The sequence below is a fragment of the Myodes glareolus genome, chromosome 18, assembly GCF_982192425.1.
Source record: "Myodes glareolus chromosome 18, mMyoGla1.1, whole genome shotgun sequence".
Classification (NCBI taxonomy): domain Eukaryota; kingdom Metazoa; phylum Chordata; class Mammalia; order Rodentia; family Cricetidae; genus Myodes; species Myodes glareolus.
In genome coordinates, this window is record NC_142043.1 from 11,574,516 (window position 1) to 11,598,507 (window position 23,992).

At 42.6% G+C, this 23,992-nt stretch overlaps 1 long non-coding RNA gene across 1 annotated transcript; it reads left to right on the plus strand.

The window, feature by feature from the left end:
* Positions 1-11,961: 11,961 nt before the first annotated feature.
* Positions 11,962-17,956, plus strand: LOC146890697 (uncharacterized). Its single transcript, XR_015735431.1, has 2 exons — positions 11,962-12,821; positions 15,600-17,956. It is a non-coding gene; the product is annotated as an uncharacterized LOC146890697 (long non-coding RNA).
* Positions 17,957-23,992: the final 6,036 nt, after the last annotated feature.

The following is a 23,992-nucleotide window of genomic DNA, read 5'->3' on the forward strand; positions in this document are numbered from 1 at the left end:
AAAATAAAAAGCAAACCAAAAATTACTTGCATGGGGTTGGAGAGATGTTTCAGGAGTTAGGAGCACTGGCTGCTCTGCCAGGAAATCTGGGTTGATTCCCAGCACCCTGGGACACACTGGCAGCCTAAAAACTTCTAGTTCCAAGGGATTCAGTGTCTTGTTTTGGCCTCTGCAGATAACAGGCATGCAAGGGATGTGTGCATGCAGACAGAACACTGATACACACACAATAAAACAAAAAATAAAAATTAGGAAGAGATGTTGTAAAAGAAACCATAAATTCTTGTGTTGTCCTCTTTTTGAATTGCTGCTGCCTTTTAAGCTACAGCTCTCCTAGTCAGCAATAGAAGCTCTGCTGCTACCGGCTCAGCTAGAGCCTCAGCCTCTGTTCCCTCGGGCACTGGCTCTTTCAAAGCTGCAAAGGGAACTTACCTGAATCTCTGTCCCTAAAAAGAACTCGAGATTAAAAGGCTGAGCTAGAACCCTGCTCCTCAGAGTGACTGAATAGCAAGCAACTCACCTAAGTCTCCCAAGAAGTCCTTGTGCCTTTCCTCGCCCCTCCTTATAACCCCTTCTCCATCTGGCTCCTCCTTACACTTCCTGTTAGCTAGTTGCTGCCTCAACCTCCTGACTGCAGGTGAAATTTTATTTAATCAAACGCATCTTTGTATCATCAAACAAATGTTCCAGAGCATAAAACAGAAGTAACACACCTTAATGATTCTACAACATTCTTTGAAAGGCAAAAGACATACAGCAGCATCAGGGCAACAGCTGCCTGGAGCCTGGGTAATGTGAGGGAATGACCACAGAGGGAGGCGAAGAGAGGGTCTTAGGCGATGAAAACCTAGCTGTTGATGGTGGTGGGGTTTACATGAATGCACACGTTTGTCAGACTCATGGAACTACACAGTTAATTGGCTGATGTTGATATATAGACTATACCTCAATAAATTTATTTTAAAACAGACGAGAAGTGATACAAACATTTGTAACAAACTCAACCTTTTCTGGAAGCATGGTAAAGTAAGTCTTTATGTCCAAACTTCCTACTCAGAATCATAAAATTCCTTGAATGCATGCATGGATGGCAGCAAGGAATGTTTGGACCAGAAACTAGGAAAAGGCAGAAACTCAGGTAGTTGGGGAAGAAGAATTGAACACTGTTAGCTGTGCACCTTTCGAACCGAACCTTCGAGACTTGTGGTTGAAATCCAGGGTGGGATGCACATTATTTTGGTGAATTGCCATGTGTTGTTTGAGCACACTGAGAATCTGCCTCTGAAGTGAAGTTACCCCTCCCCCATTCTTGATCCAAGTATGTTAGTCTCAAAATCCTCCAGGACCCCTTTCCTGAGGATGAGCTGTTGCTGTCCCCACTCTGTGACAGGAAAGGAAGAAAACAGAAAGGACTGGAGTAAAAACATTGTATTCTTGAGAAAGTTTAACAGGTAAATCATTTCCAAGGATGTTGATTTGCTTATCCCACAATATAAAATGTTAGCAGTCAGGAAAAAAAAAAAAAAAAGCAGTATCTTCTTTAAAAAAGAATACAAAGAATAGTGCTAGAGGTTGTGTTCTGTGGTTTTATTTTCTTCCTTCTTTTCTTCCTAGGTCTTGCCTTTTCCTCTCTGGTCTATGGTGTGTTTATACCGTGTGTTCACTCTGAGGCAGCAGATGACTTTGTGAAGTTCTTTCTCTCCTTCCGCCTTTATATGAGATCCTGGAATCAACCTTGACTCTTCAGGCTTACACAAGTGCTCTGTCTGCTGAGTTATTAACTAATTTATTTAATTTTGAGAAAGGGTCTTATGCAACCCAGGCTGACCTCTGACTGAATCCTCCTGCTTCCGATTCTGAAGTGCTGGGTTCCAGACCTGTGTTCCCCGTACCTGCCTAGCTCTGCAAAAACTCCCTCCTCCCCACTGGCCTTCCTTCCTTCCTCTTCTTTTGTCAAGGTTGCCTATAGTCCAGGCAGGCCTTAAGCTTACTTTATAGCTAAGGATGGCCTTGAACTTTTGACACTTCTGTCTTCTGACCTCCTGAGTTGCTAGAATTATGGATAGATCTGTACTACCACATCCTGTTTGTGCAGTCCTGGGGATAAAGTCCAAGACTTCCCGTGTGCTAGGAGAGCACTCTACTAACTGAGTTATATGACCCATGTTATAACAAGAAGACGTCTGAACATGATCTTCCAGGTTGGTGAAGACAATGTTCAGGGAAGATGATATCCCAAGAAAAAGTATGAAAGTGTGAAACACACACACACACATATACACACACAAGTACACCCCTTATATCTTGCCTTTTGAAACTCCATTTGAGTATTTCTGAGATGTATCCTTTATAAAACAGTAATAGTGGTAAATAAAGCATTTTACTGAGTTCTTTGGGTCTTCTTTAGTGAGTTATAGAACCTAGGAACAGGCTTGGTGAATCAAGGGAACCCCCAACTTTGTAACTAAGTCAAACAGAAGTGCTGAATACTTATATCACTCATCTGAAGTGGGAACAGTCATGAGACGAGTCCCCTCACCCACGGGTTTCACATACTGGGGGTGGTGTCTGAATTAAATTGCTGAATTAGCACGGAAGACTCAGAGAGCTGGAGAAGTGGCAGTGAGAAAGATTCGGGTTTGGCGTCAGAGAGGAAAGAACCCTTTATTTATAAAAGCGAGACGGTAACTCGCTGTTCTAGGGTTCTCCTGCAGCTGTGAAGTCAAGTTATTAGATTTAAATCTCTAGGCTTAAAATGATTACAGCAGAATAGTAGGTTTTAAAAAGTAAAATAAACACCCAATATGATTTTTATTTGGTTAAAAAACCATTGATAAGCCTGGAGAAAGGTCTTTGAGGAGGTGACAGAGGTCAAAGGGTATTGCCAAAGTCAAGGTCTGCGGCTTCCATGTTAGCATCTCCTCCAGACATCAGGAGAGCTGCTGTGAGCTCAGAGCCCTCAGCCTTCAAACTCAGTCAAGAGTTGCTGCTTCCCTCCAAGAGATAACATTCCCTTGTCCATTAAAAAAGAATTATCTAGCCGGGCGGTGGTGGCGCATGCCTTTAATCCCAGCACTCGGGAGGCAGAGCCAGGTGGATCCCTGTGAGTTCGAGGCCAGCCTGGTCTACAAGAGCTAGTTCCAGGACAGGCACCAAAAACTACGGAGAAACCCTGTCTTGAAAATCAAAAAAAGAATTATCTATCGTGTGTATGTGTGTGCCTGAGGGGTGTGTGTGTGTGTGTGTGTGTGTGTGTGTGTGTGTGCACCGTGTACCAGCAGAAGTCCAAGAGGTTAAAAAATGGGTGTTGGATCCTCCCGAAATTGGAGTTACAGTGGTTTGTGAGCTGCCTTGTGGGTGCTGAGAACTGGACTTGATCCTGAGCAGAGCAGCAAATGGTCTTAACCTCTGAGCCATCTCTCCAGCCCCTCACTGCTTCTCTCTTAGCATAGCCTCCCTTGGCCAGTTCCTATAGCTGAGGGAAAGGAATGTTCCTGCCGAGCCTTTCCTACACCCAGTTTGCAATTCTACCCAAATCCATGAGCTGAGAAGAGGTCAGTTACCAATGAAGTTGTTATCGGCTCCTGGCCCTTGTCAGGTACAAAATGTTTTAGCCTAGCCTAAACAGCGTGACTCTGGCAGAAAACAATTAGGTCGCTCTGACCGATTTCTTTCATTTCTCTCAAATGGAAAATGTCTGATAGGCTGAAAACTGACTGCTACATTCTAACTGAAAATCTTGACTTTGGGGGACTAGGGTGATGGCTCAGTTATTAAAATGCTTGTCTCACAATCAGAACCTGAGTTCCAACCCCCAGCATCCATGTAAATGCTGAGTGTGATTGGAGCCTGGCACTAGGCATGGCTTATAGACAGGAGCTCTCGGGCCTGCCACTCGAGCCAATCGATGAGCTGTGTGCTCAGGGAGCCCATGAAAATGCATCTTTGTCTTGGAATTTTGGAGGATCTGATTTCATAATCTTCAAGACAAAAATCTCATCATTTCTTAAATGTACCTTAGCAACTTTCTTCTTCCTGGCATGGGTAGAGCCACCCCTAACTGTGCAACAAAATGTGGGGTGCATTGATAACGCTGAGGAGAGATTTCATGGTTAGCCAAAGAAAATATCTTCTGAAAAAAAATATCAGTTGGGCTGGAAAGATGGCTCAGTGGTTAAAGACACTGACTGCTCTTCCAGAGGACCCAAGTTCAATTCCCAGAACCCACATGGCAGCTCACAACTGTCTGTAACTCCAGTTCCATACAGACAAGCATGGAGGCAAAACATCAACACACATAAAACTAAAAAAATATATCCATCAATAGACAGGACTCTTGAGTATCTTCACTTCTGATCAGTATCAATGTGGTCATAGTACACATCTCTTATATGCATTATTACTTCCCTTTGAACAAAGTTACCTTTCCACTGCTGCAGATCTGTGTGAATAAGAAGCCAAGAACTGGGGAACATCCAGCCTAGGCCCCAACCACCAGTAAAACACTTCTGAATAGAGACACTAAAAGTGTCATATTTGCACGTTTCCAGCCTCCTTTGCAGCTTGTGGCTGACTCTTACTTGGGCTGAGCCAATCACATACATCTCTCTTGCGTTTTGACTCTGTTACCCTTGAAAAGGATGGAAGACAATGGAAGTGTGGTATAGATGGCAGCCCCTTGTGGTTTCCATGGCAGCTACATCCTATGGAGTTAGTGATGTCAGAGGTGGTGGATAGTACATAAGGGGGCCCTTACCAGACAAACACTGATCATGAAGCAGTTGGTCTGAGCCTGACTCTCCAGTTTCCATAGTGATTTCTGGGAACTATTCAACAGCTGACAATATTCACTTATTTTCACTATGGCAACTGGGAACTTGGAGAGATACAGCATTTCATAAAGCGTCCTGCAAGTCGAGATTCTCTTTCTCTAAACCTCCTGTAATCATAGTAATCACTCTGTTCTCTTAATGTGTTTATTTTGTGTGTTTGTACACGAGAGTGTGTTTCTGTGCAGGTGTATGTGTGTCACGGCATGAGGACAACTCTTCAGGGCTGATTCACTATTTCAAACAAGGGAGGCCTGGGAATAAAGCCCAGGGTCTTGAACTTGAGGGCAGGCAACTTTATTCACTAAGCTATCTTGCTAACTTTTCTAAATTTCTGTTCCATTATCAAACAAAGAACCCCGGCTTGGGCTGAAGAGATGACTCAGTGGTTGAGAATACTGTCTGCCCTTGCAAAGACCCTCACTTTAGTTCCCAGAGTTCAGACGGCAGCTCACAGATGTCTGTAACTCCAGTCCCAAAGGATCTAGTTCTCTCTTCTGGCCTCTGCAGGCAATTCATGAATGTGGTACACAGACATACATGCAAGTAATACATATGTGCGGTGATACCTTGTTTGTACTCTATAAATAATCTTGCCTGGAGATCAGAGGGCATACCTAGCCACTAGTTAACCACAGAGGTCTGGAGGCCTCTACAGGCAGACAGGAAGTGATATAGCTTTGTGGAGAGAGGAATGTAAGGTGGGAGGAGACAGGAGGTTGACCCTTTCCAGCTGAGGAGTTACAAGATGAGAGTTGGCTGCAGTTTGCTCCATCCTCTCTCTGATCTTTCAGCATTTACCCCAATACCTGGCTCCAGGTTTTTATTACTAAGACCAATTGGCGCTCAATGTGGGGCAACTATATCCACATAAAACCTGAGAGAGATTGGGAAGGGATTCTAGACACAAAAGAACAGACTCAAGCATGACTTCTTGGTAGCAGCATTTTCTCAGGAGGGCTCTGTTTGTTAACAGCAACCATAGATGTGACTCCTTTAAGAGAGGCTTCATGGCCAGGTGGTGGTGGCACAGGCCTTCAATCCCAGCACTTGGGAGGCAGAGGCAGGTGAATCTCTGTGAGTTCAAGGCCAGTTTGGTCTACAGAACAAGTTCCAGGACAGCCAAGGCTACATAGAGAAACCTGTCACAAAAAATGAACAGGTAAAAAAACCAAAAAAATAAAAAAGAGAGACTTCTTGACTCAGTGTTAGTGGCAAAAAATGTGCTGTTCTTTTAAGGGCCCTGCTACAAAACACTTAAATGGTGTTTATGAGCAACCAATGGTATGCTTCTTGGTGGTGATATGGACCTAGAAACTCCGTAGAGTTGTGGCAATAAACGTGGCTCCTGCCAGTACCTCTGCCATGAAGCTAGACTCTCAGGAAGCCAAGAAATGAGCAGATCCAGCCACCAAAGCTGTCCTAACCATGCTACTTAGCAGATTAAAGACTCATGTGGGGGGCTGGAGAGATGGCTCAGCGGTTAAGAGCATTGCCTGTTCTTCCAAAGGTCCTGAGTTCAATTCCCAGCAACCACATGGTGGCTCACAACCATCTGTAATGAGGCCTGGTGCCCTCTTCTGGTCCTGCAGACAGAATACTGTATACATGATAAACAAACAAACAAACAAAAATACATACATATATATATAAAAAGACTCATGTGGTTAGAAAAAGATAGAGATATACAGTAAAGAGAGATTCAGGTGGAAATAACCTCTAAACAGTTTACAGTGTGTTTAAAAATATACATAGGCTTGGGGAAGAAAAGAAAAAAGATAAAGACCTTAAAAAAGAAACAGAGTAAAAAAATAGAAAAAAGGGGACTGGAGAAATGGTTTAGCGGTTAAGAGCTGGCTGCTCTTCCAGAGGACCCAGGTTCAATTTCCAGAACCCACATGGCAGCTCACAACTATCTGTAAACTCCAATTCCAGGGGATTCAACACCTTCACACATACATGCAGGCAATACATAAATGTACATAAAATAAAGTTAAAAAATAGAGTAATAAAAAAAAACCATGTAGCTGGGTGGTGGTGGCACACACCTTTAATCCAAGGGAAAGGCAGGCAGATCTCTGTGAGTTCAAGGCCAGCCTTGCTTATAAGAGATAGTTCAGGACAGCTAGGACAGTTACACAGAGAAACCCTGTCTCAACAATAACAACAACAAAAGCCAGGTAAAGATAGAAAATATACCAATAGGTGTGGATAGTCCAGATGATTCAACATCTCAGAGCGTTTATGTTGGAGTTTCATCTGAGTTTTACATCCAACTTCAAGGTGACTGGTTGAGGTGACCCAGCCTGTCCCGCGCTCGGTCTCGCCTGGCCTGCAAGAACCACGCGGGACACAGGATTCTTCTGCAGAAAGGCTTTAATGCTTCTTGGGAGCTAGAGCATAAGCCACATGGTGGAGACCCAGAACAAGGTGAGCCCAGCCCTATATAAAGGAAGCAGTCCTTGCTTCGGACGTGTCACTCTTGGATAGGTCAACTGTCCATAATCCCAGGTGAATGCCTCGGGAGTAGGCGGGGATAGCAGTGGTGGAAAGTTACCAACACATGTGCGCTTTCTTGCTCACCTGGCAGTGTAGCGCCATCTTATGGTGGAGAGTGTGGTTGCGGCCCTCTACACCAGCCTTACAGAATACTCCAGTCAGGATTTGACTATAGTCCTAAATTTTCTTAGCATTTGCTTCATAAAACTCATGGTCAACTTGTAATAGAATAATCCTTCAAGACTAGAGAGATGCTCTTCCTATAAGCAGCCAGAGGTGACCTGTGAAAACCCTATGAAATCATGGAAATCAAGAGGATCAAACTTTCAGGTTCACTTTAAGAACACCTGTGAAGTGCCCCAGGCCATCAAGTGTGGGAACAGCAGCCCCGAGTTAGATATCCCTGCCCCCATTTGAGGTGCGTATCTGCAAAGAAAACATAATAAATTCCCTCTGCTCCTGGAGTTGGGGAAGGAATTTTGAGTGCATGGTGACCATTCCTTGATCCCTGCTGGGGTCAGGTTACAGTCCCTTCACAGCCCCCTCCTCATTTGGTGCCATGGTATAAAAGCTAGCCCCAGCAGAACAATAAAGAAGCTGCTGTTCCACCTCAACCTCGTGCTCTGTGCATTCATTCAACCTGGACACCCTCCGCTGAGATTCTTGGTTCCAGCCTGCGCTGGTGCGGCAATCAAGGGTATGCATATTTGGAAAGCCACCAAGTATCTGAAAGATGTCACTCTGAAGAAGCAGTGTGTGCCATTCTGATGGTACAATGGTGGAGTTGGTAGTGCGTCCAGGCCAAACAGTGGGTTGGACACAGGGTTGGCAACCAAAAAAGAGTATGGAATTTTTGCTGCACTTGTTTAAAAATGCAGAGAGCAATGCTGAACTGAGGGTTTAGATGTAGACTCTAGTCATTGAGCGCATCCAGGTGAACAAAACATGTAAGATGTGCCAACGAACTTACAGAGCTCATGGCCAAATTAACCCATACATGAACTCCTCCTGCCACATCAAGATGATCCTCACTGAAAAGAAACAGAATGTTCCAAAGCCAGAAGAGGAGTGCCGGAAGCAAAGACCTGTATTTTGAGATCTGCATTTTGTTTACAACCATCTTAAACTCACAAGTTAAGAAAAATATTTACCTCTATCCCCTCTACAGGGTCTAGGAAATCAACCTGGTGTCTTATCTCCTAGCAGAGACCCACAGGCACCAGGCTCCAGAATCAGTTAGCATTTTCCTTTGTTAGTCAACAATCACAGACCCTCAGTATTTACTTATCAGCTAGGGTTGTCTCCTGACCTGAATTCCAGCAGACCTGAGTTTCCTGAGGCCTTTCCCTTCCCCCCTTTGCCCGTTTGCTATATAACAGCTTCTGAGGAAATAAACGAGAAGGCTTGATCAGAAATCCCGTCTTGCCGTCATTTCTCACGTCTCTTGCCCCTCCATTCCTCTCCTCTAGGTTTTTCAGGGATCCCAGTTCCCATCCCACGGGTTGGAATAGATGGCTACCGCACCTGCACGGTCTGGAACCACGAGTCTCGGCAGAGGGTGTCCAGGTTGAATGAATGCACAAAGCACGAGGTTGAGGTGGAACAGCAGCTTCTTTATTGTTCTGCTGGGGCTAGCTTTTATACCATGGCACCAAATGAGGAGGGGGCTGCAAAGGGATTGTAACCTGACCTCAGCAGGGATCAAGGAATGGTCACCATGCACTTAAAATTCCTTTCCCAGTTCCAAGAGCAGAGGGAATTTATTATATTTTCTTTGCAGATAAGCACCTCAAATGGGGGCAGGGATAAGTAACTTGGGGCTGCAGTTTCCATAATTCCCCCAACTTTACTTTATAATGAGGGGTCCTATCTTAGGTCCTGCGAGGGAAGTGCCTTCCCTTACCCGTCATTGGGCCCCCCGATGCCCTGTCTTAGGTGGGGGGGGGGTGTCTCCTCACAGGTTGCCCATCCTTGGAGACCCTCATTTTTTCAGCATCTGCAGCCATACCTCATGACTTCCGGGAGAGTCATGGACCAGACTGAGTAACACCTGATGGTGGACAAGCTCAGTCATGGTGAAGGTGTTTAGGAGTCGTTTTAAGAGGAGCAGACCTACTGCCACCCCTACTAGTCCCAAGATCCCCAGGGATAAGGCACCTTCCCATCGCTGTGCCCAACCCCCAATCTGGGCCATGGTATTCCACCATACCTCAGCAGATACAGGTTTAACACGAGTTTCATTAATTGCAATAATCTGATGTACCAAAGAGTGGGTAAAGTTTACAAAGAATCATTCCAAGGCCCCCTAAGGTAAGAATTAAGGCGTTGCACCTCAAAGGACATATTTTTCACTTCCATAAGGGTCACACAGGCAGAATGATAAAAAATGAGAGCAAGAGGCTTGTTGCACCATCCACAACACATTAATCTGTTCCTGCAATAAGGCTGTTTGCTGATTTAAATATAACATCCCCAATTGAATATGTGAGCTAATGGTATTTTGAGTCTCTAAGGCCTGGGTAACACGGGCAGCAAGAGTGTTAACAGTCTCTGCAGTAGCTGCATTCTGGGACACGGTGATTTCTGCAACGGTGGCAGCTGTGGCTGATATGGCAATAGCTGCAATGACTGCGGCGGTGATCCCAAAGTCTCTTCTTTCTCCATACAAGATAAGCTCTCGTCCATCATGTGGGTCTTCTACCACCAGAGGAACCAGGGCAGGAATTCTCACCATCAGCACGGACTCATCCGTCGGGGACCAGCAGTTGCTCAAAAAGCAGGAGCTGGAAGAGCAATTAAGGACACCATCCTCCCCGACCGACTCATTAAAGGAGACAAGCATAAAGGGAGGCAGAACACATGTATGGCGAGGTTTCCAATGGCCCAACAATCCTTGCAACATATATACTATCAGTATACAAAATGAAGGGTTGATCCTTGAAAAGAGAAAAGGCCATAAGGCAGGCCATGAGTTCTGCAGCTTGGGCAGAAATTGGACCTAGGGTCTGTTTTTCTTTAATTGAACCAGAGACCACCACTGCATAGCCCTTGGAAGAACCATCAGTAAACACTGAGCGCACTCCCTTAAGGGGGGAAGTTTTAATAATTCTTGGAAAGATAACAGGATGATTCTTAAAAAATGAAATTAAACGGGAATCAGGATAATGGTTATCAAAAATTGCTCCAGTGGTTGCGATGAACAAGGTCCATTCATCTTGGACCCTCTGTAGCCTTGTTATTTCCTTTTTTTGATAAGGGATTAGAAATTTATTTGGGATCCTGCCAAAAACCTGTAAACTAAAATCATATGCCTTTCATAGGAGCTGTAGCACCATTTCATAATATGGGGTCACTACCTTCTTAGGGGAAGCAGGTAAATGTAACCAATAAATGGGTCCCCCTTGCCAAAAAACGCCAGTAGGTGAAAATTGTGAAGAAAAGACCATGAAATAAAAAGGGCAAGCATAATCGAGGCGGCGGAGATGTGCTCGCTCAATAGCATTAAGCAAGGCATCTAGGGCTTCTTTTGCTGCTGGAGTCATGATCCTGGGGGAGGCAGGGGAAGGGTCCCCAGGCAGCATGTCATAAAGGGTCTTAAGAACTCCCGTAGGAATGGGAAGGAAGGAACGGATCCATTGAACATCTCCAAATAATCTCTGCCAGATCATACTGAATTTGTTGCTGGATGGTCCCAAAAGCATCTGTCCCTGCAAACATGTCAGCGTTTCTTTGGAGTTGCCCATGCAGCGCATTTTGAGCGGCAGTCTGAGTACATCTATTCTGAAACTCCCCTCTCCAAATAAGAAAGCCCCCCCCCCCACTAAGCACAGCACGGCAGAGCTGCTGCCAATCACTCGGGGTGAGGTTAAGAGCCCTAAAAGACTCCTTAAGAGATAACGCAAATGGGTCTTGGGTGCCATAAAGGCTGGTAGCTTCCTTTAATTGTTTTAAATCCTTAAAAGTCAGAGGTTCATGAAAGCGAAAAACCTGCCCTGAATTGTTGAGATCTGGAATTTCCAGAACAGGGGCAATCACTGGGTAGCACTTAACGCCTCCGTAGGGAGCCTCCTCCGAGCCCGACTGAAAGGGAGGGGTCAGAGGTCCTAATTGTATCAGAAAGAGGATAGGGAGGGGGTTTATCCTTCTCCCCAGAGGTCCTTTTTGTCTTTTCTTTTAAACAGACCCTGCGTAATTCCCGCTGCAGTGCTGCGATTTCTCCCTCTAAAGTTTCTTCCTCTGAGCCTGTTGATTCTCCCAAGCTCTCTTCAAAATCAGACAAAGAGGGATAGAGGCGTGTCTGCGTCGAAGAATTTTGCTTGGGACGAGCCCCTAAATTCTGAGAGGAAACTCTGTCCCGTGACTCAATTCCCTCTTCCCAGTCTGGAGGTTTTTTCTTTTTAATCTTTCTCTCCTCTACCTTACCGGGCCTCCCCTTAGCAGGCTGAGGGAGCGGTTCTGCCTCTGTGTCGGAGGCCACATCAGAACAAAGAGAAGCTTTAGTCTCGCTATCTTGGATCTCAGATAACACCTCTTTTGTTGCTTCCAAAGCCTGCTTAACCCGGACTTTCTCTGTAAGCAAAGCATCCCTGATCAGTCTCCAAAGGGAGAACGTGGCTATTGGCAGGACTTCAGGCCCCTCCTTTCTCAAGGTTTTTTGAAGATCCCCGCGAACCTGTTTCCATTCAGAAATATTGAGGGCTCCACTGGTGACGAACCAGGTACTCCACGTTTCTATAGTTTTAAGAAAATTTTCTAAAGTCTTAGTTTTTACAGTTGTTCCCTGCTCTTTCAATAACCTCTTTAACTGAAACTTTAGCTCTGATTTACCCAGGGTATTTCCCATCGCTTAATATCTCTTATCTCTTAATTATCTCTCATCTTTTATATCTCTTAATTAATCTCTTAATCCCCAATGCATCCTGGACGGCTATAGGATGACCCGGTCCACAATCCTCACCTTTCCAATCTCGGGGGTGGGGGGGACCTCCACTTACCGCGCCTGCATGATCTGGAACCACGAGTCTCGGCAGAGGGTGTCCAGGTTGAATGAATGCACAAAGCACGAGGTTGAGGTGGAACAGCAGCTTCTTTATTGTTCTGCTGGGGCTAGCTTTTATACCATGGCACCAAATGAGGAGGGGGCTGCAAAGGGACTGTAACCTGACCTCAGCAGGGATCAAGGAATGGTCACCATGCACTTAAAATTCCTTTCCCAGTTCCAAGAGCAGAGGGAATTTATTATATTTTCTTTGCAGATAAGCACCTCAAATGGGGGCAGGGATAAGTAACTCGGGGCTGCAGTTCCCACAGATGGCGCCCAATGTGGGGCCTGAGGACACCATGGAGGCTTGAGGAACGTCACTGCACACGGAGGACAGGCCTGTCCACGCACTTGGACCACTGCGGCCAGTGGGCAAAGCACCGGTCCAGCAAGAATCATCATGGTAAACCCGACCATGAGACAGATTCGAGGGGATTCAACAGTGACGCAAGGTAAAATTTCTTTTTTTACCATGGGGCAAGCATTTTGTAAACAGGATATGTTTACTTGCCAACTCAAAGAGTCCCTCAAGACACGAGAAGTAAGGGTACTATCCACATGGCTACGCCTACCAAGCAGGCTGGCTGCCAGGCCTAGAGAGCCTGTGTCTCAACCCCCTGACATGCAGAGCAGAAGCTGCCAGGCAGGTTTGCTATAAAAACTAGCCTTAGAAACCTACAGCTTCAGGACAGTAAAAGCAGGTTAAATATGCTTCTTTTCCATTTTACAATCTTGCTTCTTGGTCAAAAATCTTTAGTTTGTAGGCATATAAATTTATATCAAGGTAGGTTAATTTCAGTACTGTGGTTCTGTAGGAAAGTTTTAAAATCAAAGATTGTGATACATTCAAAGGTTCCCTAATTGCATAGGATTTTAAAATTGTTTAGGCTATCCTGAGTTTTTACTTTTTCTTACAAAGTTGAGGATTGTTCTTTCGAGTTCTATGAAAAATTTTGCTATAATTTTAATAAACATTTACATTAAATCTGTAGATGAGTTCTATGAGGAATGTTGCTATAATTTTTAATGGACATTTACACTGAATCTGTAGATTGCTTTCAGTGAGACTGTCATTTTTGCTGTGCTTCTTCTACATTCCCAAGAACATGGGAGATCTTTCCATTTTTCCAATGTCTTAAGTTTTTTTTCTTAAAAGATTTAAAGTTCTTATCATACAAGTTTTTCCATTTCTGTGGTCCGCCCTTGGGTTGGGATCGAGTTGTCTCAGTTTGTGGTCCTTTCCTGCTGCCAGGTGTTGCTTCAGGGTGGACTGCTGAGACTGGGGCCTCTTATTAAATTTATCAAGGGCCAAAGTTATACTTAAATGATAATGGTTAAAAATAAAAACATTTCTGCCTTTTACAAGCCAAGATTACAAAACCCAACCTTTCGGCCCTTCTTGCTTAGAGTTACTCCAAGATATTTTGTGGTATTTATGGATATTTAAAAGGATGATGTCTCATTTATCCTAGGTGTAAAAGAGGTACATTTTGGGTTGTTTTCAGATTCTGGCTACGATAAAGTAATTCTGCTGTAAAGGTAGCTGAGCTACCTTTTGATGGTTTTATGGTATGGTTTAACAACTTTTGTATTTAGGCCCAAAAGGGGTATTGCTGAGTTTTAAGGTAAAAGGTTGCCTAATTAAAAAAAAAAAAGCCATACTATAAATGATCCAAAAGCAGCTATGCCAGTTCACACTTCCAGCAGTGGAGTTTTCTCTTCACCCACATTTTCTTTTCTTTTTTTTTTTAAATATTTATTTATTATGTATACAATATTCTGTCTGTGTATATGCCTGCAGGCCAGAAGAGGGCACCAGACGTCATTACAGATGGTTGTGAGCCACCATGTGGTTGCCGGGAATTGAACTCAGGACCTTTGGAAGAGCAGGCAATGCTCTTAACCACTGAGCCATCTCTCCAGCCCCTCACCCACATTTTCTTAAGCACAAGTTGTTAGCAGTAATTTTTAGTCTTGGTCATTTTTACAAGGATAAGATGAAATCTCAGAGTTTTGATTTGCATTTCTCTAATGGCTAAAGGATGTTATGTTTGAGCATTTTTTTAGTGTCTCTCAGTCATTTTTAAGTTTGTTGAGAGTTTTCAGTTTAGGTCTGTAACATAAATTTTTATTGGATTATTTTTTGATAACTAATTTCCTGAGTTCTTCATGTGTTTTTGGAGTGGGTTTATGATAAGATCTTTTCCCATTCTATAGGCTAATATTATGTTTGTTATACAAAAGCTTCTCAATTAAGGAGATCTCATTTATTGTTTCTCTCAATGTTTATGCCACTGAGGCTGTGTTTGACATGTGGCAAGGTAATTTTTCCTCCGTGAGGTTCAATATAATTTTTTTATGTTGAGGCCTTTGATTCATTTAAACTTGAGTTTTATGCATGGAGATGGATGTGATCTACTTTCATTCTTCTACATGTTGATGTCTAATGAGGCCAGCATCATTAGTTAAAATGCTTCCTTTTTCCATTTTCCTATCAGCTAGGCAGACTTGCAACTTAAGAAGAGGATAGCTTATAAACTTTTAATTAGATATTCAATGGTTAAAGCCCTAGTTATAGTATTCTTATGGGAGACCTTGAGCTGCTTGGTTGAAAGACCCCCGAGGGATGTCTTCCTAGCGAGAGAGGCCCCTAACCCACGAACCCGACGAAGCCACACTTACGGATGCAAACAGCAAGAGGTTTATTCGAATACACAGGTACCTGGGGCGACAAGGTCTCTCGGAAGACTTGCGCGCCCCCCAGGTTGGGGGTGAGGGGTTCTTATAGGAGAGCAAAATCACGGGTATAGAAGCAAAAAAAAAGCGTGGTTATGGGGATTCATTCCATTGGTCAATTCAAATAAGGCTAAGCTGAGTGGCACATTCTTGACCTTTCATCTAAATACCAAGGAGGGGGTTGTCCAGAAGCTTCCTGTTTTCCTTATCTCGTCCTGCCTTCCTAGCTGGAGACCCACCTGGATACCAAGGTGGGGGTTGGGGGTTGTCCAGGGTGGTATTCCTTTTCCTTATCTCTTCCTGCCTTCCTAGCTGGAGACCCGATGGCCAATGGCCGGCTGTAGATATCCTGACTCACATCCTGTCACAGGACAAAAGGCCCCTTTCCCCTCCCTTACAGCAAGGGGACTGAATTGTTTATTGCTAAGGCCCTGCATTCCAGCATCAAGGGTGGTATTTCTTTCTTTTTCCTTTTCATGGTAAAATTCTTAAAGGGAGCAATGAGCCAGTTTCCAATAGAGAGCTTAAAGAAGCTGCCAGACAGATGATACTCAAGCAGGTAAAGTATAAATCAACAGGTAAAGTATACAATAATGTACAAGTACAGTATATTAATTATGGTTCAGCTATGGCGAATGTGTGTATTAAATGTAAAATGTATTCTACGATAGTTTTATAAAAAAGCAAAATGCTTTTTATGGCTACATTTTCCCAGTTTGGTCAGTTAAGATATTAAACTCTTAATTTAGAGCAGTAGCCTGTCTGGTACAAAAGGGCAGGATAAAATCTGGGAGATGGTTTGACAAAATATTGACTATAATAAATGTTTCTTAAACTAAGCAATAGATTAATTAATAATTTTAAAATAGTAATTTCTTGGACAATTGTGTTTGCTCAATCCAAAGGCCAGAATAATAGCCTTTTCCCGGATGATCATTGCTACAATTCACACAACTGTATTTTGCTAATGTTATAGCTAAAAATTCCATAGGATTTTATACTAAATTTTACAAATGGCTCTTCCAATAGAAGAACTGCATATATGGTTAATAATAAAAAATTGTGGAGCATACCATGGCTTCTTGAAAGCAACTTATAAAAGTTGCAAACAGATCCTGATGCAAACAGATCTGACATGATGACACCAAGGTGACCTTTGCTAAGACAAGGTTAAAAAGCGCTTGCAATGTATTATAAAAAGACCCGACCTATATATATTTGGGGTCGAGGATATGCTTGTGCTTTTTTCACAGAAAGAAAATAAAGCTGTACCTGATGATGTCGTAACACCCCATAAAGGAGAGGAATCCTTGATCCAGTCTTCCCTGCCCCCATGGAGAGAAATGCCTGTTAGCAGAACCTGCTAAGCCACTCTACACATTCTGCCTCCAGAGAGTCCAGACAAAGAGACCTGGCTGAGATAATTGCTAAAAAGTGCTTCAGGCAGCTGAAACTAGCTCACCTCACCCAGGAATCCCACCTGCCCTGAAGCACAAGTGCTGAGCTGCTTCCAGACCTGGAACACAGACACAGATGCCCTGCCGAGATGACCTGTCCATGTCGACTACAATTTTCTGCAGTTTGAATCCTGTTTGCTTTGGAGCTAATACGCAGACTAAGCATCTGACTGTTTTAATCTTTGGGACACAGAATTCGTTTTGATTAAAATATTAACCCTTTTTCACTTAAGAAGGGGGCAGACTGGGGCTTTGACTGTTGCAAAGAGACTAAAACTGGTAACAACGTCTGTCATTGTGCTCTTACCGGAATTGACCTAATGATATTTGTAACTGCTTATAGATGTTGAGGAAAATTTGACACACCCTGTAAAATGTTCTGGTTTAATGTATATGTTAAAAATTTTAGATTTTGATCCCTTTGCACTTCCCTAAAGAAAAATGTTTTTATACTGATCACACCAGGATAGTCAGAGATAGCATGGCTAAGGTCAGAGAAGGATTAGAGTGTAGAAGAAAGCCGAGAGAGCAAGAGGAAGGATGGTCACCACCCTCTTATCCTTCCCCTTTGGGAACCCCTTTTAGGATTTTTATTATTGATGGCTTTTGAACTGATATTTGCTAACAGGTAGCATCCAAGCCCACTCAGGTCCATTACCACCGGCTTGATCGAGGGCTAAAGAACCCCTTGAGAGCAAGTCTCTGCCTATAGGAGCCACATAAAACCCAGAGATATGTGTGCATGTCCACGATAGGCATGGGCACCAGCAAAAAGGGTGTGAGGCAAAGCACTGCAGGGAGAAGACCATGCATTCTGTCTCTGGGTCTCCTGAGGAACATGCCTGATTGCATAGAGGTTGATGTCCAGAGGTATTGATATAAAAACCTAGACCCTCTCCTCCCCAAAAAGACATCTGTAACTCTGAAAAGAAAATTCTTTCCACCAAGTTGGAAAGAATTTTCCCCCACTAATTAAACATGGGAGGATCGGGCCTCTGTTCCCCCACACTGGTTAATGCCTCATTCTAATACTTAAAAAGGGTGGACATGCCAGAAGCAAAGACCTGTATTTTGAGATCTGCATTTTGTTTACAACCATCTTAAACTCACAAGTTAAGAAAAATATTTACCTCTATCCCCTCTACAGGGTCTAGGAAATCAACCTGGTGTCTTATCTCCTAGCAGAGACCCACAGGCACCAGGCTCCAGAATCAGTTAGCATTTTCCTTTGTTAGTCAACAATCACAGACCCTCAGTATTTACTTATCAGCTAGGGTTGTCTCCTGACCTGAATTCCAGCAGACCTGAGTTTCCTGAGGCCTTTCCCTTCCCCCCTTTGCCCCTTTGCTATGTAACAGCTTCTGAGGAAATAAACAAGAAGGCTTGATCAGAAATCCCGTCTTGCCGTCATTTCTCACGTCTCTTGCCCCTCCATTCCTCTCCTCTAGGTTTTTCAGGGATCCCAGTTCCCATCCCACGGGTCGGGATAGAGGAGGCTGCATAGAAGAAAAAGATATCCCAGAAGAAACTGAAGAAACAAAAACTTCTGGCACAAGAATAAATTCAGCATGAAATAAATGCAGATAAAAGTAAAAAAAAAAAAAAAAGACTAGAGAGACTTGGCTACAGCACTTTTGGAGCCTGGTCCTCAGTAACAGTAGAGGACCTGTTGAAAAGATGAAGCGAAGACCATTGAACAACAAAGTAGGGCTAGAGGTATTGAAATCTACCAAGACCAACTTCTTGGAGGGGAAGGTTATGCTGATGTACAAAGGCAATCTCTTTATGTTGACCACACCCTGATTTATACCATACAGCAGTTCTGAATGCTTGGGACAGAATTGGAGAAGTGGGAAAGAAAACTGAGTCATGTACTAAAATATACAGGAACCTTCATGCATTTCTTACAAAGATTGACTTCATCAGTAAATAGAATGATACCAAATTCAGAACCTAGACAATAATAATTGAATCTCTGGCTTTTGAAAATGCTAATGTACAATGCAAAGGGTAATTAGGTCATTAAAGGCAAAGGCAGCACCCTTGGAGGAATGGATCTGAAATACAATCAGTGTTGAATCTCAGGACAGTGAGGATATTTGGATAGGAGAGGTGATTTCCAGAGTTTTGAAGAAAAATGGAAATGTCAAGTATTTCAATTGTGGTAAACACGGTCACCTAGAAAGGAATTGTAAACAGGGCATTTCTAGAAACAGCATTTTTTTTTCTAAGCAAAAATCTAAACAGAATGCCCCTCCGTTCTGGATTATGCAGAAGGTATGGCAAGAGCAGGTATTGGACAATGTAGATCAACAAGGAGTAGTCAAGCTAACCCTTTGTCTTTGGAAAAGGGTTTAAGAGACTTCTCATAAGTCCCCATGCCAAATCTGGTTCAGTCATTTCTTGTCACTGTGGAGGAAACGCCTTCCCAGAGCAATTAAAGAACCTAATGCCAATGTAAGAAAACATAGTGCTCCAGATGATAGATCAGCTTAAGAAAAAAAAAAAAAAAACAGAAAATTCAGGAGAAACCCTAAAGCAAATACTATAAAGATTAGATTTGAACAAGAGAGACCTCTTAATTAGAAGAGGTGATAGTTCATCAATCCAAACTAACTTATATGACTATCAGATTTCTCACATCTGATCAGATATAACTTGCCAAAAGGGAAACTCCCCAAAGTTAGGGTTGGGGCAGGGTTTTCTTTTTGTCTTTTCAAGAAAATAAAGATATCCATCTAAGGAATCTGAAGACCACTGGACAAATGAGACATCTGAAGGAAAAGGATGACTCATCCAGAGATAATGTCCCCCCAAAAAGAGTAAATTGGCCCCCGGTATATCACATCTCCAACAGGATAAGACTTCATAAATCTTCCCAAATGTTTCTTTCTGCTGTTCTCTACAGATATACAATGCAAATGGTATTTTTGTAATATCAGTCTAATTAAAAATTAAAGTTGACTTTGGAGTTGCAGTGTGACTCTCTCCTTGTCTAAACCCAAGCATTCTTGTTAAAGTAAAATCCAAAATCTGTCTCAGGTCAGAAGAACTACCTGATATGGGAGAAAAGAAAAACAAAAATTTAGAAACTATTATATTGTCACTAACCTCATAATCCTTTGGTTTTATTTCGATTCTTTAAGGTTTTTCTTAAGATATAAATATTATCTCGAAATTTGTAAGATTAATAAATATATTTTATACTTTTTATCATGATACTAATTGTAATAGAGAGTACTAATTCTAGAATAAGGCTCCATCTAGCTTCCTGTGCATGATTTCAGGCTTGAGTCTCTACCAGGTAACTAGGAATTAAGTTTTTGTACCCTAGATGCACATAACAAGTATTGATCCTTTAACCTCTTTGAGATCTGCTTTAAAATGTTGAAGTTTCTTGCAGTGAACCATGAACATGCCTAACAGCAACTTTTAAAGTCTCCAAAAGGATGATGGGGACCCACAATGATGATTCCACCAGGAGTATGATAACACCACTCAGCTGAAAAACACCACCTAAAGAACGGTTTTGGACTACAAACTGCTCAGGACAATTTTGAGGTGTCTAGCTGAGATGATCCAGCCTCATAGACTACTATAGCCAGGACTATGAACTTTCCATACTCAGAGACTGAACAACCAATGATACAGCTACCTCTCCCAATACTTGCAAATTAACCTAAATTTTTCTTTTTGGGATCCCCAAAGACGCTATCACACCCCTCCCCAGACAGAAAGAAGTAATAAGAACATGACGCCCATATTCCCAAGAAGTGAGGTGGGTGGTTTTTGGTTGTTCAGTGGGCTATGGATATTTGTCTTTATTTAGGGTGGTTGGTTACAAGTTGTTATTGGTAAACATCAGGAAGAAATTAAACAAAGGAGTTTAGATTCAGGGTTCTTGTTTTGAAGAGAAAAAATGGGAATATAGATATGATGGAATATAAAGGAAGATTATTGAGTCTACTCTGAAAAGAAAGAGGGGGAATATAGAAATAGGATAAAAGGTAGATTGTTGAATATACTTTTAAAACAAAGAAGCAACTACTAGTTTTAAATATTTTACATTGATATGGATTTTTGCATATTGATACAAATTTGAGATTTATTTTGTTAGAGCATACTGTACATACATTTCTAATCTTGTTCAAGGTATTATACCTACACAGCTAATTTAACAATGTATGCAATTTTCTACTCCTTGAAAGTTATTATTACCAACTAATAGAATATAAAAAATGCAAGTTAGTAGTTAGTTATTACAATCGAACAGTTTATCTTCAGAGATCTACAGAATATGACATTGAAGTTTTTCTTTAATTTTTTTATTTATTTATTATGTATACAACATTCCTTCCATGTATGCTTGCATGCCAAAAGAGGTACCAGATCTCATTATAAATGGCTGTGAGCAACCATGTGGTTGCTGGGAATTGAACTCAAGACCTTTGGAAGAGCAGTTAGAGTCCTTAACCTCTGAGCCATCTCTCTAGCCCCAACATTGAAAGTTCTTTTTATTTGCTTTTTTTTTGGTTTTTCAAGACAGGGTTTCTCAGGGGAGTCTTCCTGAAACTCACTCTGTAGACCAGAATGGCCTTGAACTCACAGAAATCTTTGCTTCCCGAGTATTGGGAGTAAAGGCATGAGCCACTACCACCTAGCTATCTAAGTTGTTTTACTAACATAGGTTTTTTTTGTGTGTGTGACAATGAGACATGTCTGCTCTTGGCAGCACCAGTCTACCTCAGATAAGATGGTAGGCATCAAAGAAACTCCATATGGAGTTTACTTCCTATGTGACAAAACTAAGTCACTGGGCAAGAAAGTGCTCTTGCCTTGCCTGACAGTAACTGTCCATACTGGACAAGGAGGCACAAAGGAAAGAACTGCTGACCTTGCCAAGACAAGGAGGGACAGCCCTGCAGAATATGCTGCTTCACAGAAAAGTCTGCCAGATATGCTAGGCTGGTAGGCTGAAGATGGATGCCCCAACACTGCAGAGGAACTGCAGTGAGTGACTGTCCAGGCAGTCAGCCGTTTCTGTCATTTCTCATATTTTTTGGAAGACGCTTGCTTGTACTTTTTACTCAGGTAATATTATTTCCTTCTTGGGTCTCTGATGGAGTTGAAGACTTTATAGTTATAGTTTTCCTTGTTATCAGATTCAGAAAAGAAATTCACTAAAGAGGTGTAAAGAGTATAAGGTCAAGAGATATTAAAAAATAGTTTTGGGTTGGTAATGCAAGTTAGAATAGAAAGTGAATTGGGTACAAACTTTTGAACTCATCAAGATGGGATAGATATGGAGTATTTTCTCTGAATTTGTCAACTGTTGATGGACTAGACATTGTTGATGTATTTATTGCCTGTGTATACTATATATTGTTATTGTAGTTAATGAATATTTTTTCTTATATTATAACCTTTTTTGAAAAAAGGGAAATGTGGTGATATCTTGTTTGTACTCTAACAAATAAAGCTTGCTTTTATATAAGAGGCAGACCTAAGCACTAGTTAACCACAGAGGTCTGGAGGTCTGTGCAGACAGACAGGAAGTGATATGACTAAGCGGGCAGAGGAATATAAAGCAGGAGGAGACAGAACCTCAGCCTCTTTAGCTGAGGAGTTAGCAAGGTAAGAGCTGGCTGTGGCTTGCTCCTTTCTCTCCCTGATCTTTCAGCATTTACTCAAATATCTGATTCTGGGTTGTTATTACTAAGACCAATTAGAACTTGTGGAATATATATGCATAAAATAAAGAAAGAAATAAATTTCTTATTGTGACCCAAGGGAAACCATCACAATTATCTGTTAAACTACTTTTCATGTGAAGTAGACACTGTGTTCATGACTCATCGAGGAGGAGAAAAGATTCTTCTCTTCAAGTGGCTGAAGCCAAGATGAGCCTGAATTTGAAGTTTCCATTTCTGTCGCTGTACCTTCTGTCTCTGTTGTCTATTCTTTCTATTGACTGTGGTTGTATATATGTGTGTGACATCTGTCCTTAACAAAGGTCTTTGCTATATATTTATAGAACAGAAAACGTGGTATTGAAAAGGAACAAGGGCTTCCTATATCTCCCACAGACAAGTGTTTTTGTTTAACAGTTCTAGCTATCCTGTAAGTTACTTTGAGGACCAGGCTAGCCTTGAACTCAGAAATCGGCCTGCTTGTGACTTTCAAGGTCTAGGACTAAAGGCATGTGCCACAACCAACAGGCTCCAAAAATATCCTTGAGACAAGATTTCACTGTGCAGCATTGATTGGCCTGGAACTTGCCATGTAAACCAGTCTGAATTTGAACTCACGGAGACCTGCTTGCCTCTGCACCACACTCCCACCTCAGGCTGGGAATAAAGGTGTGTGCCACCACCCCTGGCTTTTATAGAAGAATTTAGCAGGGTTTTACAAGGGAAAAGTGTTTTACTTTTACTTTACTGACCACCCAACCAACCAGTATAGAACCCCAAACTGAAAACAGACGTTATTAACCTATATCCGTACATTGCTTCCAGCATTTATAGTGGATATTTGCTTTGCTTCAGGTTGCTCTCAACCTATTGGTTGCTTTTAGCAAATGATTAACACACATGCTATTCTGTCTGGATCAAAGACATGGAATAATACATAATTTAAGATGAAAACTATGGGTTTGACTTAGGTTGTAAACACTGATTACATGAGAAGTCCAAGGCAGAGTAAAGTTGACTCCATTATTTTCTTAAAGGCAAGTTAAACAGACTGAATACACAATAGGGAAACAGACTGAATACTGTTTGGTTGGTGGCTTCACCCTAGCCCCCTGACACCCATTTTGGAAAGTCGGGTGGAAAGCTCCATTTCAAGCCCCCTGCCCTGGGAGTTGCCTCAATCCATACTCCACCTCCAAGAAAGCCCGCCAAGCCCTGGGTCAAGACCACTCCCATAGGCTACTTAAACTGCCCCCCCCCCCCGCCCCAGAACAAACACATGGTCGCTCTGGTTCTCCTTTCTTCGAGCAGAGCAGCGTATGCAGTGGTCACTTCCACTAACACAGTTGAAGCCACCCGCCTGCCAATGGGAACCTCCTCACAAAAGGCTGAATTAATTACCTTGACTAGAGCACTCCAGATAGCCAAGGGCCAACGGGCTAATATCTACACTGGCTCTAAATATGCCTTCTTAATAGTCCATACCCATTCTGCACTCTAGAAGGAAAGAAGCTTCCTTACTACCAAGGATACTCCCAGTTAACAGATCCCTTATAGCCAACCTCTTGAGGCCCTCCAGCTCCTCCTTACCCACCTTCCTCCCCTCCCCTTCCTCCTACTGCCTCTCCCTACCCATCCATGCCACAACCCACATTTTGGACTTCTACACACTGGCCTAACTCCACCCTCAATCCTCCCCTGTCTCCTCTCACCAGGTCTCACCATAACCCTGCCCTTCTC